This window comes from Xyrauchen texanus, chromosome 37, assembly GCF_025860055.1.
Source record: "Xyrauchen texanus isolate HMW12.3.18 chromosome 37, RBS_HiC_50CHRs, whole genome shotgun sequence".
Taxonomy (NCBI): Eukaryota; Metazoa; Chordata; class Actinopteri; order Cypriniformes; family Catostomidae; genus Xyrauchen; species Xyrauchen texanus.
In genome coordinates, this window is record NC_068312.1 from 30,275,707 (window position 1) to 30,295,637 (window position 19,931).

Below are 19,931 nucleotides of genomic sequence, written 5' to 3' on the forward strand. Positions count from 1 at the left end.
CACTAGTCCAAGCACATCAGTGTACAGTGTGTGTATGTGTTTCAAAGAGAAGAGTAGAAAGGAGTGAGATGGTAGGACTGAGGTTGGTTTTAGAGAGCTGTTTCATCCTGCTTATCAGTGTGGCTGTGTAGAAGCTTCTGTGCTATTCACATACAGTAGATAGCATCTCCATCTGATCTCTCTCTCTCTCTTTCTCCCCCTTTCTCATCTCTATCTCTCTGTCTCCATCGGATGTTCTTTGCCTTTCATTCACTGCTTTTTGCTCTCTCTCTCTCTCTCTCTCTCTCTCTCTCTCTCTCTCTCTCTCTCTCTCTCTTTCTTTTCCTGCAGAGCAGCAGATTGCCAAATTTACCCTCAGCAGCTTGGCATAATACTGATTAACAGTGTAATATTTCATTTTATATGCAAATAACATTGCTTTCATTGCTCACCCTGCTCACTGTGTACTATAAAAGTTTTAATTGTTTACCGTTTTCTGGATGTGTTTGCCTTCAGCTGGATTGATTTTTTTTTAAAGGATAAGAGAGAGAGAAACTAAACATTAATGTAAGCGATTGCAAGGGACAGCTGAATCACATTTCACATTGATTCGCCTGTAAGTTGTCAGATCATTCTCTTCTCAGATCAAATCTAATTGAACCTTCTTTAAAAGGATAGTTCACCCAGAAATGTAAATTCTCTAATTATTTACTCACCCTCATGATATCCTAGGCGTGTTTGACTTTCTTTCTTCACCAGAACACATTTGAAGAAAAATAGAAAAATATCTTAGCTCAGTAGGTCCTTAATTCCAAGTGAATTGAGATTTCTCTTTTGAAGCTCCATAAGTCCCAGATAGTCAGCATAAACGACATCAATACGACTCCAGTGTTTAAATGAATGCCTTCTAAAGTGATACGATCACTTTTGGTGTAAAAAAAGATCGATATTACAAAAGTACTTTTTAACAGTAAACAGTCACTTCCTTTAGGCTTCACGAGAGGTTGGAGTCCAAGCGGTCTCTCGTGTGGCGTATTCGGGCTGCCATGATACAGAGGGAATCTCACATTCTCCACTCGGTTGAGACATCCAGGATAAGCACACAAATGCACCATTGTGAGTAAAGTAACAGGTAAATACAGATCTAAACCAAAACCAACAATGCTACTTTACAGCGTTCCTCTATCTCTCTTGTAAACAGTGCTGCTCTTCCAGCTGTGACTCATGCACGTTAGTTCTCGCATGTTTTAAATGCTAATGCGATTACATCACACACGCATACCATTCCTGACTGGAAGTATGATTTAGAGTTAAAAAAAAGTACTTAAATATTTATCTTTTTTTACACCAAAAGTGATCATAATGATTTAGAAGACATTAATTTAACAGCTGGTGTCGTATCGATGACGTTTATTCTGACTGTCTTTGATTTTTGGAGCTTCAAAAGAGAAATCTCCATTCACTTGCATTTTAAGGACCTACTGAGCTAAGATATTTTTCTATTTTTCTTCAATTGTGTTCTGGTGAAGAAAGAAAGAAAGTTATACACAACTGGGATATCATGAGGTTGAGCAAATAATGAGATAGTTTTTCAGGGAAAAATGTCCCTTTAATCTATTCTTATCTAATTTAATATTATCAAATCAAATCTTTTCTTCTTGAATCTTCTCTTCTTTGTTTAATCTTCTTGAATCTTCTAGAATCAAATCTAATATTCTCTACTTAAATCAAATCAAATCTTCTTGAATCAAATGTTCTCGGGTCTTCTCTTCTTTTCGATTTGAGTTAAACCTACTCTAATTTTCTCAAATCAAATTGAATTGTTGAATTGAATCTGGAACTATACCTTCTCTTATCTTGTCTTCTCAAAAATAATCTACTTGAATCAAATCGTATCATACCTTCTCTTCTCAGATCTAGTCTCAAATCACATTTATTCTTCTTGAGCCTTCTCGAATGTTATCTTCTCAAGTCGTCTTGTCTCTTCACATTGAATCGATACAAAGTAAACAGAAACGTTTTATCATCACTCCCCAAGAAACGTAATCACTGCCATTGATAACAATAGTTTAAAGACAACTTTCCAATTGGATTGTGATTGTTAGGAGTGATATGATTGGTTAATATTCAGACTGATTGCATTGTGAATTTGGCAACAGGAAGTCAAAAAATTATCAGCCGAAATTGGTTACTGTGCTTACTGAAAGACCATAATTTTTTTTCCTTTTTTCTCAAACATTGATGAATCAAGAACAATAATAGGGACAATAATCAAGATGGTAAATGGGGTCCAAACCATCGGAGGAAATACATGATGTCTTTTGCCTTCTGTTTTGACCGCAAAGAGGATTTTTCAGTTCGCTTACCGTTACCCGTACAGTTACTCCTGTCTTCAGCATTACCTGGCTGGCCTGGAGCACAGAAATCTTGATTACCTGCAGCAAGAGCAGCTGGGCCTCAGAGTGGTAAGTCACTGCATGTGCTTACTTGTGTGTTTGTGTCTATTTGTGCATGTCTTTGTTGCATGTCAGGTGTTAATATCATTTGTTTTATTATGTAAGAATCTTTCTGTATCTACTATGCATTACTTACTCATTTTCCTTAAGGGTCAGGCACATGTAAATGTCTTTGTGCATGTACTGTATGACTGTGTGTGTGTTTGTGTGTGATTACAATGCACATCTATCTGCACAGGTAGTGGATCATTCACAGTGCCTACAGTCCTGTCTCCGCTCTTATCAATAATTGTAGAGGAAAAACTCATTAGGAATGCTCGAGAGATTAAAGTACTCTTTTAGGGCCTTCATCACTTTCACGTTTGTCAAGGAGAGCCAGGCTCACAGAGCCACTGATGAAAACACATTTATTGACAACAAATATGGTGTCAATGTAAAAAAAAAAAAAAGAAATCAGTTTCACATGAAATGGGATTTGAAAGGGCTAATATATCAGGGGCAAAATATATGGCAAACTATATGTTAAACAGATGCAAGAATGGAAACACATACCTCTTAAGGGTAAATAGCGTGAATTTGGTGTTGTTATTGTGAAGGTACAGGCAGAGAAAAGTTAATGGATAGTACCTTAAAAAGGTAAATTCTAAAACCAAGATCAGCACTGGGTGTGGTACCTTTTAACTTTAGACTAGTAATCATTTTGCTTGCAATTAATTCATAACCCTTACAAAATGGAAAACAATTGCACAAATACAGTTGCCAAAAAATTATTGAGCACTTTAGCCACTATTGCATTGGACAACAAACAATTAGACAATTTTGAAATATTATTAATATTATTTAACATAAATTATTAGAAACTTTCTGGTCAAATTTAGTGGAACATGTGTATGTCTATTGTAATAAAATTAATAGTAATAATATAGTTTATAAAACTATAGATGTTATATTCAAAATGAAGATAAAACGTATTTGGCCACTTTGTTCCCTTAATGCAAGATTTGTATAGGTCATTCTGCAGATCTAATTTCAGGAATAAATCAAAAGTGAAAGTATTGGACTGGCAAGAAAAAGTCTGGGGTGGGGGGCGGGGGGTTAGAGAAAGAACGATATAAGGAATGTATTTGTATGCATGGGCATAGGAGCATTTTATGGTCTTATTTGTCTTTTTATGTACTCTGTTCTTGGGTGTGTGGCAGCACAACACTCTTAATGACCTGCAGAGATGTAAGAGAGAGAGAGAGAGAGAGAGAGAGAGAGAGAGAGAAAGTTAGAATGACAAAAAGAGAGCAGGATGAAGCTACAACAGCTTGGACTGCAGTAGTAAAACACTCTCTGGTTTATGACAGAGACGTGATGTACTTCAGCGCATTGTGAGGATGAATTTAGCACACACACTCATATTATAGGTAAAGCAGTGCAGATCAAGTCTGACTTCAGTGTAATACTGGGATTATTTCCCTCATTTAAGGAAAGATTGTGTCTCTCATTCCCTTCGCTTTCAAAAAGGCAAGCAAATGCTAACAACGATCAACAAAATGAGCCGTCTAAATCTCAGTTACCTCTTTTGCTCAGTTAATGCTTCACCTCACAGGATCAAACACTTTTCTTTTTTTTGAAAAGTCTCAATGCTAGTGAGGCATATTTTAAGGACAAACGCTACAATGTGACAGAGAGATAGGATTTACAGACATAAATTGCATGTTTTGCTGCTGTTTTTGGAAACAACAACCAAACAACGATGTTTGGCTAGTTAGTCAGTGAGCCCCTGCTGGTAAATTTGGTAAATATACCATTATGAAGTCAAAAAGCATATTTGATTAACATATAAATGTAGCCTTTTATTTTGACAAACTTTTTGTTGGCAATTTATAAATTGTGAATCTTTCATTATATTATAGTAGATGTTTTGCCAGTTCTGAAGGGCTCTTATAAACATGAAACTGACCTTTTGAAAGTCTTGCACCAAGGCATGGCAAGTTTATTTAGATAACACATGTAGCACATACACAATAGTAATTCAAAGTACTTTATATAGAAATAATATTATATATGTATTTAATAAAAAAGTATTTAAAAAATATTTAAATCAGTAAAAAGGTAAGAAAAAAATTATAAAGAAATACAATGCCATCAGTAAAGTGCTCAGCCAGTAAATGCACAGCTAAACACATTGTTTTCAGTCTGGACTTGAACGTGGCTACCGGCCGAGCAACTGCCTTTAAGATAAATGTGTATGCTGATGGATAGTTCTCTTTAGGATTTTAGACTTCATTGGTTGAAATAAAGTCAGCGTCCTGACAAACCCATATACGCACATACACTGGCGGCCAAAAGTTTGGAATAATGTACAGATTTTTCTCTTATGGAAAGAAATTGGTACTATTGATACAATGTCCATTTCTTTGTGCAATCTAACATTTTCTTTTTGTTTTTCTGTTTCAAAAGTTGCTTTTTCTTTGCAATTCAGCTGCACCCCTGAGTCTTCTCTTTATTGTTGTACAGAAACCTAGAGTTTTGCGGGTAGAATTCAATGAAGCTGTCAGCGGAGTATATGTGAGGCATCTATTTCTCAAACTAGAGACTCTGATGCACTTATCTTCTTGTTTAGTTGTACATATGGGCTTACACATCTCTTTCTGTCCTTGTTAGAGCTAGTTCACCTTCTGTCACTCACTCGACATTGTGTTGATGTAGTGACACTAGGGGTCGCTCTTGAGAGACACAAACACCTTGGTTTTATTAGCTATTATTCACCTAATATTGACCTTAAGACATTCCAGTCTATTGCATACTGTGGCAACTAAAAACAAGCACAAAGAGAATGTTAAGGTTCATTTAACTAACCAAATAGCTTTCAACTGTGTTTGAGATTATGGCAAGTGATTTTCTAGTACCAAATTAGCAATTTTGCATGAATACTCAAGGATAAGGTGTTGGAGTGATGGCTGCTGGAAATGGGGCCTGTCAAGATTTGATAAAAAATGACTTTTTTAAAATAGTGATGGTGCTGTTTTTTATATCAGTAATGTTCTGACTATACTTTGAGATCAGTTGAATGCCACTTTGGTGAATTAAAATACAAATTTCCTTCCAAAACAGCTAAATCTGTACAGTATTCCAAACTGTTGGCCGCCAGTGTACATGCACAAACATTCCACTTCAATGAACAACTTTCACAAGACTCCATTTTAAAATTCAGACTTGTAACTCAGCTGTCATGTTCAACAGCAATTGTCACATCTGTTTATCAGATCTTTAGTTATCAAAGTTTCTAACAGCATTAGAAAGACAGAGAAGCATGGCAGTTTGTGACAGTTGCTCCATTTGATGGATGATTATGCGTTGCGGCTTCTTCTACCGTCAGATCATCTGCTTGTTGTTGCCCATTTCGGACAGCGAGTTTGCATCAGCAAATTCACGCAAACAGAATAAATTTGTCTGGAAGGCCGCCCATCAAGATCCATTATCAATATCTGAGCTTGAAACACTTGGGCCATCTGTATGTTTAAAAGAGATCAAACTCAGAACTGTCTTTTACGCTCAGCGCAGATCTGCATTTATGGATCAGTGTCACTTACAGACCTTGTATAGTTCAAGCAGCTCAGTATTTGTAGATTGAAATCCCCATATTTAAAGCTGAAATGTCTAATTTCTCTGCCTCTAGTCTACAAGAAACTCATCAAACAGATAGTCCTTCCCCAAAATCACACCATTGGTTGCGCCAGTGCTGCTGTGTCGGGCTGGACGGGTTGCTCAAACAAAAAAATGTTTTGATAGCGCTACAGAGTCACAGAGTTTACACTCTTCAGTGAAATCAACCTATAAAGGGCTTAATTTTAAGTATTGACCCTGCAGAATAAGCTGAGATAGGAGGAAGTATTTCAAACTCACAAAAGTACACTTAACATTTAACCTAACCTAAATATGCAAGCATCAAATGTATAAATGTTTACATAAAAGTAAAAGGCCTCAGGGTCTTTGAGATGCATTGTTGATGTTCAGTTAGGAATCAGATGACCTGCTGTCTAGGCAACACCCCTGTTTCCATCCCTTTCTCTAAACCTTGAGATAGTTGCAGTTGGCAAAGAGCCTGTCAATCTCAATAGAGACCTGTCACATGATTCTAGCCCTGTCTCCTCACACGGGTTTGCTGTTGTGTTGAATTTAGAGTGTCTGCTCTTCTCCAGATGTGGAGTCGGAGAAAGAGACAGAGCAACAGTTGCAGATCTGACAGGCTAGAAAGAGCACTTACAGTAACAAAGAACAGAGAATCAAAGACAAGTAGACAGACAGAATCCAGCCTGAGGGCCTGACCAGGCTCCTCACTTACTGTCTCTCTCTCTCTGCCTCTTTATATTTGGATTTACAACTATATATTCAAGATTTATAAATACATATTTATATTCAGATTTATAATTACATATCCTGATTTGCAACAATGTAATCAGGACATTCAAAGTATTTATGATTTACATTTATATATTCAGATGTATATTTGGATTCACAATAATAAAATCATGTTTACATGATGAGGTACAGCTGATATTCAGAACAACACCATTATTGTGTGTGTGTGTGTTTTCATACAACTGTTCTATAAAGAAGTTAATATCGAGTAACACAAAATCTTCTTTTCCACCATGGGGCCGAACAGTTCTCATTGCAAAACTATACCAGTCTGTTTGGATCTGGGTCAGTTAGCCCGGTAACAGTTTCTTTTTCCACTGTGGTACGGTGAAATCAGGAGAATGTCTGCAACAGATCCGACGTTGGTGGCGGTATGAGAGGTAAACATTGGAGCGAGTGCACTTTAGAGGATGATCGCATGTTCCAGTTTTTAGGACTGCTTGTTTCCCTGGCTTGTCTCTGCTAACTGACACAAACTTGCAGAAAGGTAAAAGTTCCCAGACTAGCTAAAAAGGATATTTATTGACAAAACATGCTAAGAGGTTTGCTATCATGAGAACTATGTATATGCCAAAGACACAAACGTGCAGATAGGTAAAAGTTCCCAGACTAGCTAAAAAGGATATTTATTGACAAAACATTTTATGAGTATTATATGAAAATATTATATAAAAATATAGTGACATATTTAGAGTATTAATTAGTTAGTAATGTACTTCCCTGATAAAAAGTAATGTAGAAAAATAAATGTAGGCTATAATGCTAGCTAAACTATCATCATATAATCATGAAGATACTCTAGACATACAATAGTTTTTATTAACTTCACCCAAATATTAGCAAACTTGTCAAGCTAGAAACAAATAAAAGTGCTATATTTTACCTTGGTGTTGGTAAATTGACATTCGTCACACACAGTACTTAAGTCATGCCACTGGCACTGTGCAGAGAATCGTTCTGCATCGAACCGTGCTCAAGTAGAAATGCTACTATAACCGTTCCATACCGTGCTCAGAACCATTTGACCCAATGGTGGAAAAGTAGATAATGTGGTCAATTATTTAGCTTAATGCTTGCTATTATACTTTATATTCAGTTTTAAATTATTTAGATATTTACATATAGTTTCTGATTTGTTTTTGTTTTTCTTTATGAAGCATTTTTCAAAATTACACATTTTAATGATTCACAGATAAAGCCAATTGTAAGGTAATGGTTCCCTCGTTAGGGTAATTGTTTTTCATCAGTGTAAACTCGATTTCTGCAATACAGAGAATGTATGTTTGTCTAGACAAATCTTTTATTATTATTAGTATTATTAATTAATTAATTTAATTATTTATTTACCGGTACTTTTATTTTTATAAACATTTTTGGAAAAATTTATGACATAAAACAATGTCACATTAAAATAATTTTAGACATTCTCTGGATCAATTTAAAAAATTTTATATTTTATTTATATTTTGTATACAGCTCTGATTTGTTGATTTTGTTTAGTATTTTTTTACTTGGTCCATAAGTATAAGAACTAAGTTTTAATTAATCATACTGTGATGAGGAGGAGGGTGTGGCCAGGCCGTGATGTCGCACTGCCAGCACTGAATCAGCTGATCAGCAGGAGAGCGAGATAAAGGGGAGCCGGAGGCACCAGCTCTAGAGAGAAGTAAGCGGCTGCATTGCATGTGTGTCTGTGTTTGTTTTAAGTTAAGTTTCTGATTAAACTTTATGTTGACCATTCAGCCGGTTCCCACCTCCTCCATGCTCGTCCTTTACCTGTTAAAATGGTGACGAAGCTCAGGAGGGAAGAGGGATGCGCTGTCGCGGAGTCCTCACCACTATAATCCGCCTGGGGTGCAGCTACAACTGTCTGCCTGGGGTCGGAGGGGTCGCTGCCGGCCGCCGAAGAAGGGGAGGAGCGGTTCCATCCACCAGGGGCCAGAGGATTTGCTGCCGTCCATCTGGGGAGGAGCGAGCTGGCATCCGCTTCAGAACTAATACTCTTTTGTGGGTCCATGCTCTCTCTCTTTCACTCTCTGCCTGTTTTATGGCATGTAAAGTTTCCATAGGGAACAGCATCAAGTGAGGCGGCTGCAGTTGTTTTGAGGTAGTGTTGTCCAATAAGGTTTGTTCAATACACCTTTCCCTGTTCCCTATGAGAGTGAGACAAGAATGACGAGATCACATAAATCTATGACTAGTGGAAAGGCCTTTCCATCAGAGGATTCCCAGTGGATTTAATCTCTTTCAAATACACTCAGACGCAATACATATATTTGTGTTTGTTTATATAGGCTACACTGCTTCTCACTCTTCTATAATGTGAGAGGTTAGTTTCCACAAAGAAGACTTTGGATGGATACATTGTGTACTGGGCATGACAGAGGTAGTTTTCCCAAAAATGTGAGTTCTTTCATCATTTACCCAGCATCATGTGGTTCATTCCAAACATAGGGTGAGTCAATTATGACAGAATTTCCATTTTTGAATGAACTGTCCCTTTAACACAAGACGCCACCATGCCTGCTCCACAGAGACCACTAGCATTAACACTACTTTTGCTGTCCCTAACCCCTCTCCCTGCATCCCTAAAGACCTCTGATCTAAAACCCTGAGCCTCACAGCCAGGGCTGAAAAAATCTCCCTTCCACTCATCTAGTTCTGGAATTGAATGAGCTTTTTAAAACATGAGTTGAGGTGACTGGCTGGCTGGTTGTGAAGGATGAACGTTAAGCAGGCAAATGGGGTTCCGTCTCTGGGTTGATGGAGTGCAGGTTTATGGATGTAGTCAGTGGGTGCGGGGTAAGCACTTTCACAACAAGTCTTTTTTTTTTTCATCCCCCATCACCGGTGGCTAGTACTTATAGGAGTGAGTTTAATAACAGCTCCTCAAACATAAGGTGGATTGAAGTGTGTGTGTGTGTGTGTGTGTGTGTGTGTGTGTGTGTGTGTGTGTGTGTGTGTGTGTGTGTGTGTGTGTGTGTGTGTGTGTGTGTGTGTGATTACTGGATCTTTAATGGTCATCTCAATGTTGCACCCTTGAGCTGTGGGCTGGAGCAGTGATAGACTTCTCATGTTTCACCCGTAAGAGCCAAAAGTACAGGGACTACCTAAAGGCAAAATTAAACTCTCTTTATAAATCAGAGGGGGAAAAAAAGATGTGTAGTTCACACAGATTAATTATTTCTTGTATCATTTTAGAAAGCTGTTTGCTAGTTTTCTAGTTGGCACCATCTTGCTGTTTATGTTAGAGTGCTACAATACATGGCACAAAGATGTTTGAATTGCAAAAATGAAAGATTTATCTTTATTATTAAACATAAATCAAAATTCTCATGTGACACTGTCACCTTCACTAGTATGCCATCTAGAGTATCCAGGCCTGCAGAATTGAAGGCTGATCATCCACAAGGTTCTTCAAATCCCTTGCATGCTTGTTTATTAAAGGAACAGTTGACTAAAAAATAAAACTCCTATCATCATTTACACACTCACAAGTTGTTTCAAATCCATATTTTCTTTCCTCTGTGAGACACAGAAGGAGATATTAGGCAGAATCTCTGAAAAGCTGCTAAATGACAGAAAAGCACCAGAAAAGTATCATAAAAGTCATCATATGTTAGCTTTGTTTGAGGTTAATAAACAAAATGTAAACCTTTCCCTATGCTGTAGATCTCATATCAGATATGGCGCAGGTCTGACATCACAACATTTGGTAACAAGACAAGCATGAACCAGTGGCATTGTCATGCTATTTTTGTATTCTATTCGTATACCTATACATTTTTCTTTTTCTTGAGAGAGTCATCTTTGGCTTGCTCATTGGGGACATTAAGGGCGTTTTCAGACCTGTAGCTCATTTCATTTGTTCCGAAACTGGGGATCAAATTGTTACAATGTTGCATTTTCTTCTTGGTCCAGTTCTCTTTCACAAGGCAGCATTTCAAAACGGACCAAAACTGTGTTAATAAAAGTCACATGTGAGCAAATTGTCCCATCATTGGTCAGAATGTTTGTGTGTTGTTCCGGCATTTAGCTCATACATCAATATACTGGTTAAAATGATATACCTGTAAATATTTGTCAACCGATACAACTTTTTGACTATTGTTTATGTCAGTTATGCAACATGCCGCCACATGGTACAGAATGTGTGTTCCAGTCAGAGGTTGCACTGCAGATAAACATTATTCTACACTCGAATGGATACGAGTTGTAAAAATTAAGTCATGGTTATTTTTATTCGTTATTAGTTGTTTTTGCATTATTGCTGAATTGAAAACTGCCTGTTCTCGACTTTCCTGGACATTCTGAATATCCTATAGTGTTTCATGTAAGAAATAAAATGGGATTGGAATGACATGTCATTCTTGGGTGACCTATTCTTTTAAATATTTTGGCTAATTTCAGCATCCAAAAATAGTATAGTACATTCAGGTTTAAATCTATTCCGCAATTAACTCAAAAAGTCTGCAGATTCCACCTGAGACTGCAAATAACTTTGTAACCCTCTAGAATAATTGGATCCACAGAGTGTCTCTGGAACATGTGGCCATCCCATTCATACACATTCATTGCTCTCTGTGTGAATGAAGAAGCTCTGTGGGCCCTTTAGACTGAAAAATTGGAAAAAGGATTGCTGGCTGTGAAAGGAGGAGGACAGAAGTGTTGAATCTGCAGCCAAACATTCAAGAGAGAAGATAGGTAATTTTTTGCTGTTCTAATGGTCACAAGAGCCCCTGCAGACAGTGGAACAGTGGGGGACCTTCTTCAGGAGCCTGTTAGCGGGAATAAAGGATGGAAAGCTCTTTGGGCAGATGCGACTGTGGCCTCAGCGCTTCACTCTATCTCTCCTTTTCTCTCGCTTCACGCCCAGGTTTATCTCTGTGTTTGTACACCCCGTGCCAAGATTTAATCAATAGCAGATCTACCTTGCGTGAAGAGAGAAGGTCAAAGTCGGACTGGAGAGATGGAGAGAGGGTGGGGAAGGAAGAGACAGGATGGAAGGAGAAGAGGGAGAAGGAATGGAGGAGGATGAGAAGGGAGAAGAGGCAGAATCCGTGAGCTGTGAAACAGTGATGGATAATGGCATGAAATCTGGTTGTTTATGGACTGCAAAGCAGAAATCGAGTCCTCCTCCATCACATGCAGAATCTCTCGTCACTCTCTCTCTCTCTCATTTGCGCCGCTGTTTACTTGTCAAGTCTTTTATGAAAACTCTTCCAAAGGGTTTCTTAATTTGATGAGCTTTCTACCAGCTGCCAGGTATTGTCCTGTCAAGAGCTCACCAGACTTCCCTTATTTGTTATGGACTCTATTATCTGAGAGCGGAAGAACACAGTGTGTAAATCACTCTGTTAACATATTTATCTTGTGTAAGAGGGTTTATGAAGCCTAGATATCCTCATATATTGTACCTAAAAATTCTGTAAAACCTCAATTATCATTGGATGATTTTGCCAGCTTGATCAAGTGTTCTAATGAAGTGAGGCCATGCAATGGAAAAACAACTACATCGAAACTTGCTTGCAAAATAAGAGACCCCTTGCTAATTGTTAAAAGTCCAACGTAATGTGATAAAATCTCAACATATTGCTTTCGTCCTTCTGTATTCTGCATCACTTATACACATGATAAAGTAATGTTTATTGTCATTTTCTCTTCAATGGGCAGAAATAAAAATGAAATGTAGTTTAACATCATAACCAAAAAGATGTTAAAACATTACCACAGCAACTTTTTCATGCTGCACAGATAAATGTTGCTACTACAGCTTTTTACTTGTAAGATTTGACTGTTGAGTCTAGTTGTTGTCATTTCCTTATTTAATTTCCCCCTCCTCTTGCCATCATTTGTTAACTTTTCTATACTATCACTGCCAATAAAAGTGGCAAAAGGTGAAAATAAAAAGGTAGCTTTTGTACATTACGAAATGAGGGATGTAGATGTCGCCATTAGACAGCCTACAGATAGGCATCATAAGTTTATCCTAGTGTTTTCAGAAGTGTATTTAATGTAAAATACAATGCATATGTTTAACATCTAACGTTACAGCTGAGATGTGTTGAACCACCTTGAAAATGTCTCCTTGCAACTGTTCTAACGGATGTAAACATTCTTTGCTGTCAGCCTAATTAAACATTTGACCTTTGACAGCTGGTTTCTCAGAGCACCAGGGACCAGTGCTCTCGCTCCTGGTGTCAAATGGAACCTGTCTTTTCCATTCGCACCTAACAGTGTGAATGCACTTTTAGTAAGAATCACCCTGGCACCAACTGAAATGAACTGGGCCTCACACAAGACACCAGTATGTCCTGATTTTTGATCACACTTCACTTAAGGTGAATGTGTGTGTGATTTATTAATACAAGATGGCCCCTCCCTCCATCCTTGGGGCACCAGCTAAGTAAAATAGTAAAAGAAATATGTAAATTGGAGGGAGTCTGTCATTTGATTAATCTGGAAGATTCGTAAAATTTGTCCAAACCCTTTAGAGCACCTCTGTATCATCAACACAAGGAACACACGGTTGTAACAAAATGAGTTTTATTTACAAAAAATAAACAAGAATAACTAACAAAACTACAAAATTGTTTTAATATGCTAAATTAATTAACTAAATAAAATAAATGAATTTGTAAATAAAGTGCATAGGATGGAAAGATGTAAGTGGTTGAATTGGATATAGCAATGGTAAAGTATGACTATTATTTTATAGAAAGATAAATAGCTGTTTCTCTGTTAATTAATAAGGAGATAACCTTATGTCTATTTAAACAAATAACTCAAAGATTATTTGGGAGACATTTGATACACAGGTTATGCAATCTAAGGAATATTAGATAATCATAAACTGATAGTATACACTAATGCCAAGATCTCAGGAAAGACGTTTAGTAGTGATATTTAGATTCTCTTTGATCGGTCGATGAGTTCGGTGATGGTGATGTCTTCAACTGGGGCTCAAGTCCACGTTACAGTGGGAAAAGAGCTGGATTCCATTTCAAAAGCACTGGACACAAAGGAGCTGAGGAATGCTGATCTCCTGGATGCACAGAGTGGGTTCTTGCATTCTGGAGCATGCAGATATACAGTCCTTAGGTCGGTGCAGGTTTCTTTATCTGGAACATGCAGATGCACGAAACTTTAAGAGAAAGTTTGCTCACCAGAGCTAAACCTTGACGCTGTACTTTAGTTATCTCCCTGGTATTGGGATTACGAACTTGCCATTGTAACGGTCTCTTGTAGTGAGACTTGGTACTTGGTCAATTTTCTACTGTCTCTCGGATGAAGACTAAGAATGTTGGAAGATCTGTTATCCTCTCTCTCATAGAGTGAGACCAGAATGGAGAAGTGTTATAGAAGTGTGTCCTGTTAACGACCATCTGGACGGGTACTCAGGACAAAGGTGTTTTAGAAGTGTATCCTGTTAATGACCCTCAGTACAGGTACTCCAGACAAAGGTGTGGTCATTCAGAAGATAGTTTTATACTTTCCTGATGAGGAGGAGATTTCAGTTTGGCACTTTTTGTTTCAGGGTTATGATTGGCTGCTGAGATCAGAGGGGGCCCATACAGGGTTGCTCACCCTCTCTTCTCTGTGTGGAACATTTGCATATTTTAAAGCACATAGTTAGAACAATGTCTTTAAAGTTTTATCTATGCATTGCTCCTTTTCCAAACCTCTTCAAAAATATTCTTGGCATTGTTCTGAAGATATAGAGAACCAAACATTATATTGAAAGATTAAATATTATGCATACATTAACTTATACCACCATCGTTCAGTTTGTTTGAACCATTGTTCTAATTGAACAACTGCAATTTATATAAAAATTTCTGTGAACAAACATGCAGTGGATGTGTTGTAGCTGGTGTCCATGTTAGGAGTAAAAGTTTATGGGTAAAGATTTTTTTACCCATTGAGAGGTTGCCAAGAAACACTCATGAAAACCACTCATGGAATGAGAAGTCTTTTCCAATGGGTTGGAATATCTTTCCAGCCTTGTGAGGGGTGTCTGGCAGTTGCAGAGCATCTTATGTGATGGCTGAGCTTGGCATTTGTTTGTGTTGGTCCTTCCACGATCCAATCAAAATGGAGCCACTCTTCTTTGCCTTGACAATTAGGGAGTAGCTTTGCCATAAACTGGTTCCTGGAATGTCATCTGGTTTGATTTTTCACCACACTCTCCCTTAACAAATCTGACTTTTGATTGGTCCACGGATAAGCCGTGACCTGAGCTTGACTGCAGCATTGCTATTTTACATTAGATTGAAGAAAAAGAGGTTGATGTGACCCCATTTTATAGAGCCAGCCTTTTATTGAGACCATTGGGCCCTTCAGGAGACAATCCTGCTGCTTTATTGCATATTGAGACTCCCATATCAGCAGCAGAGGAATCATCTAGCTGATGTGGAGAACCGTAATAAAGAGAGGATGGAGTAAAAAGAAACAGAGAGAGAGGAAATAGAAAGAGGCAGAGGATGGACTGCAATAGTACAGAAGAATATTGTTTTCTTGAGGGCTTAATAAGATACTAGGTATAGGTAAAGGGATAGTTCACCTAAAAAATTGTAATTCTTTTGTCATTTACTCACCCTCAAGTCATTCCAAACCCGTATGACTTTCTTTCTTCCGTCGAACAGAAAAGGAGATGTTAGGCAGAATGTTAGCCTCAGTCACCATTCAGTTTCATTTAGTCTTTTTTTCATACAATAAAAGTGAATGGCTATTTTTGCCATACACCTTTTGTGGTCTATAAAAGAAAAGAAGCCATAAAACAGTAGGCCAATTCAAGCCTGTGTGTCCGGAGAGGTCATGAATATTTGCCAGCAGATACAGCAAGTTTTTGGATATCTTACTGCAAGCTCTTTGTCTGCAGAGATGCCACCTTCATCTTCCTGAAACAGTAAAAGGATCCTCATTATAATGCAAGGTTTGCTTAGTCAGAGATAATATTTATTTTTTGAAATTGAAATGGCTCACACCTTGAGGGCTTAACTCTGTTTCAATATTTTTGAAGTGCTTTGTGAACTGTTTGTTATGCAGAGGTCGGCAGATGGATCTGGTTAGGAAAGGGGGATTTATTGACATGGGGTTATCTCCCAGCTTGGGTTCATATCTGTCGCTTAACTCTGCCCGGTTTAACCAGAGCCGGGGCTGATCTGCCCTTCCCTGTTGCTGATAGTCTTGAACTCAAACATCCTGAAATCTCACTAGGTTTCCAGGGGCTGATGGTTTGAGTGATGGAGTTGGATGCAGAAAAAATGGATGGCAAAAGAGAGGGTATGGAATATATAATCCATAGCATAAGAGTGTGGCTGATTTATATACAGAACCACCACAAAAAGATCTGGAGCACACAAGGGCTGCATCCAATTCCTATTCCTTCAATAGTATTTACGGATTTTTATATTCAGCATGTATGTACTTTTCAACCATTGATAAAATATGTTCTGTTTATCAGCAGGTGTGTAATATAAATACATTTCCAGACATACTACAATCCGGCAAGTTTGTTACTAAGCTTTGACCTGTGTGTTTTTTTGGCCTTTTATTTACTAACAGCTACCATGTAAGCGATTTTAGGTATTGACCCTTTTCACAAACTATGAACAACATTCTTGATAAGTGCTAGCACTTACACTTTTTGAATTACTTTTTTTTTGTTTGTTTGTTTTTAGATTTTCAAATCTGACTGATCCTATTCTCCCAAGCGCTAATGGCATAGCAAAGTGTTTACTAGTTGCACAATCTCAGCAGATGCTGTACATCATCTGGGTATTGTTTGTCTACTGTATCATGAATACTAAGTATTTCTAACTCCTATCTTACTCATTTAACATGCTGCTTTTTGCATGCTGTGTGGTAGAGAAGTATGCACAAGGGGATCTTCCTCTTTTATGTATTCCATTGTTCACATATATTGGTATGAAGTAAAGGAATGGAAAATAAGCATGTTTCTAAGAGCTTTTAGGACTTTCTTTAATAAATAAACAAAGAATACATCCATCTGACAGTGTAATTACCTTCCATTGCTTGAACCAAATTTAGGGCCTGGGCTGGGGGGGCGGGGTAGAGAAATAGGAATGATACAATACATCATTTTTGGGTGGAAAAGAAAAAGAATTAATGAAAAGTGAAGTCCTCACCCTACAAAAGCAGCCAAGCTTGAAATTCACTTTGAGGGGAAAATTAATTTGTTGTAGATGGGTGAGAAACATATTTAGGCATGCTGGAGAGCGAAAAGAGAAGGAGATACAAAAATAGAGAAAGTATGAGAGAGAGTGAAAGAGAATGAGAGAAGAGAGAGGCTGGTATATTTGGCTGATAATTCTTTTTCCAAAAATCTTCAATGGCAACAGATTACAACAGGTCTTGGTTAGTTACAGAATAGGTCTTTCCATTGTGAGTTACATCATTATTTTGTGTCTTTTGTGTATTCCATACAAGGTGTTTCCACCAGGGACTAAAAATTGTTCAAGAAATGAAAACTAAAACCAAAAACGAACAACACTTAGAGCAGAACATAACCGAAAACCGGAACAAAATGATTTTCAACTGTTCCGGATTGAAAATGTTGTTTTTAAATGCTGGTAACCGGTTTTAACTAGTTCATTTCATTCTGATAATTTTAGAGGAATAGAGGAAACTAAAGGTCAAAGGGTTTATCACAGTCAATTTCTGGAACTACACAAATTGTAGTTTCCCAAAAAAAACGAAACATGCTTTGATACTGAAGGAAACTGCTGCATCACACATTGCTTTGCCTTGACCGTTGTTGATGTTGCATCCTCTGAATTATGACCTTTTTAACAACTATGTATATAACTATGTATATAAATACTACATATACATGAAAGGCTAATCCAAATACAAGGAAATCATTAGAGGTGAAAAGTACATTTCTCATTTGTGTCCAATTCTTCACTGAATTACTGTTAGATATGATGCATTAAAACAGATTTGATGCTGCCGGATTTTTCTGAGAAGCAGATCAGTATTTAAAATGATACTTATCTGTTAATCAACTGTATGTTTGTTATGATTACTATGTTGATAAATTCATCACACAGGACCAAAAAAAAATTGCTTATTTTCACTTATGTTGGTGAGGCAACTGGCTTATTTTGGGCTTGTTTTTCCATACCAGGTTTTTTTGTTTCTCTTGTGAGATCTGGCGACACTGCAATCGGTATTTCATCCACCCCTTAGAACAGAGTACTGACATTTTAAAAAGCTGCAGAACTTCTGAACCAGAACAAAAAATTTTGCTCAGAACAAACTGAAATGAAAATCATGTGTTTTTTTAGTCCATGGTTTCCACAACCCTGCATTTCCTCAGATCTGAAAAAAAAAAAAGGGACTAAGGGGAATTCAAAAGAGTATTTTCCTGCATGTTTCTTCTCTAATTATGGTTAAGGAGATTGTAGCACTGTGTATTGGTGCCCTTAACTCGACTTGGATCAATATGGACTCATCTCTTACTGTCTGAGCTCAACATTAAGGTGTGAGATTTCTGTCAGCACATGCTTTACAGGAAATCGGTGGCATTTCTCTGCTGCTAGTTAAAACTGTCAAGCTGATAATTGCAGCTACTGATGATAATTCTCACATTTGTTTGCTATCTTTAAGTTTGTTTTATAAAGACAATCCTATCAAATGAAAGGGTACATACTAGGCCTGTTTACCATTGTTAGTGAAATGGTGTGGCCTGATAACTGTAATTGTGTGTTAGGCTACAGCTAGTCTTTTGACTATCAGAATTAAGTTTGGTCAGCAATGCAGCTTATATCCTATCCTAACACAGTGCTAAGTGATAAAAGCACCTATTACATGTTAAGAAGTTTCTCAAAAAGACCTAACGTCATTAATGAGGGAATAGTTCCGTATGACGTAATCAAATTAAAAACTATTAAGATACTGTATATAATACTAATCATTTTAAGTAGTTGATTATAAAAATCGTGGAAGTCCGCAGTTGCTGTAGACCTCTACCAGGATTCTCTAATTGGTGTATTTTCCCCCTCAAGATCATGGGAAGTGTAGTTATTCACTAGGGACTACAATATTAAACATAAAAAAACGTGGACTTTGGGAGGAGTACAGCATGTATCATTGATTTACAACCTCTGAGCTCATGGTAGGTCTATTTTTAAATGTTTAAGTTATAAGATCATTAATAAGCAATTCCCCTATGGAAAAGTTAATGGGATTTTTACTTCCAGAACCAGACCGTTGCACTCTTTTGCATATTAAACATTTAATATGTTCTGATCGGTTTTGTAAAATGCACAGCATTTCTATATTGTTGTAGACAACATTTCAAATATAAAATATATGTATTTATTTATTTGTTCAGAATGATTTATGACTGAAGATATGACTCCTTGTTAAAGAAGTCTGATTTTGTTTTATTTGAAAGTACTGTTATATGTATCTGAGCCATATCTGTTTGACACCAGGTTGTCACCCAGCAGCTGTCCTCCTGTCTGCGATCCATCAGAAGTTAGCATCATTCAACCACCAAATCGGTGGAACTATTGACATTACCATTGATAGCGTATCAATGAACCACAAAGAACCATGACATTTAGCTGTGCAGGATGGCTGGGGGTCCTAAGCTTGTGCTTTAGAAAGAATAAGATTTATCTAAAAATAAAGACAAAGCAAATGCCTCCTATCCATGACATATTATACCATTAGATCTCTCAGTAGATCAGTAGAGTTTCCAGGTTATATTTCCAATTGTACTAAAAGAGCAGTTGAAAAGAATACATTGTCGTCATCATTTACTCGCCCTTATTTTATTCCAAACATGTAAGTTTTTTATTTTTGTTTGTATTTTTTATGTTGTCTTTCATGGACCACAAAAGGAGATATTTCATTGCTTGTTTGACGTCAATGATTCCAAACGTCATAGATTCTTGCTTATCTCATAGCCAGTTGCAATGCACCAGGTTTGAAAATTCAGAAGCTTAAATTAGATTTTAGAGCTACTGCAGAGGGGAATATTTTCATTGAAAAATTACTTAAATTCCAGTCAGTCCCTCACACAAAGCTATTGTATTGCTTCAGAATACTACA

The 19,931-nt window shown here is 37.3% G+C and overlaps 1 pseudogene; it reads left to right on the forward strand.

Moving 5' to 3' along the window:
- Positions 1 to 19,931, forward strand: part of LOC127630588 (cytosolic carboxypeptidase 6-like) — a 423,742-nt pseudogene that overhangs the window by 236,476 nt on the left and 167,335 nt on the right.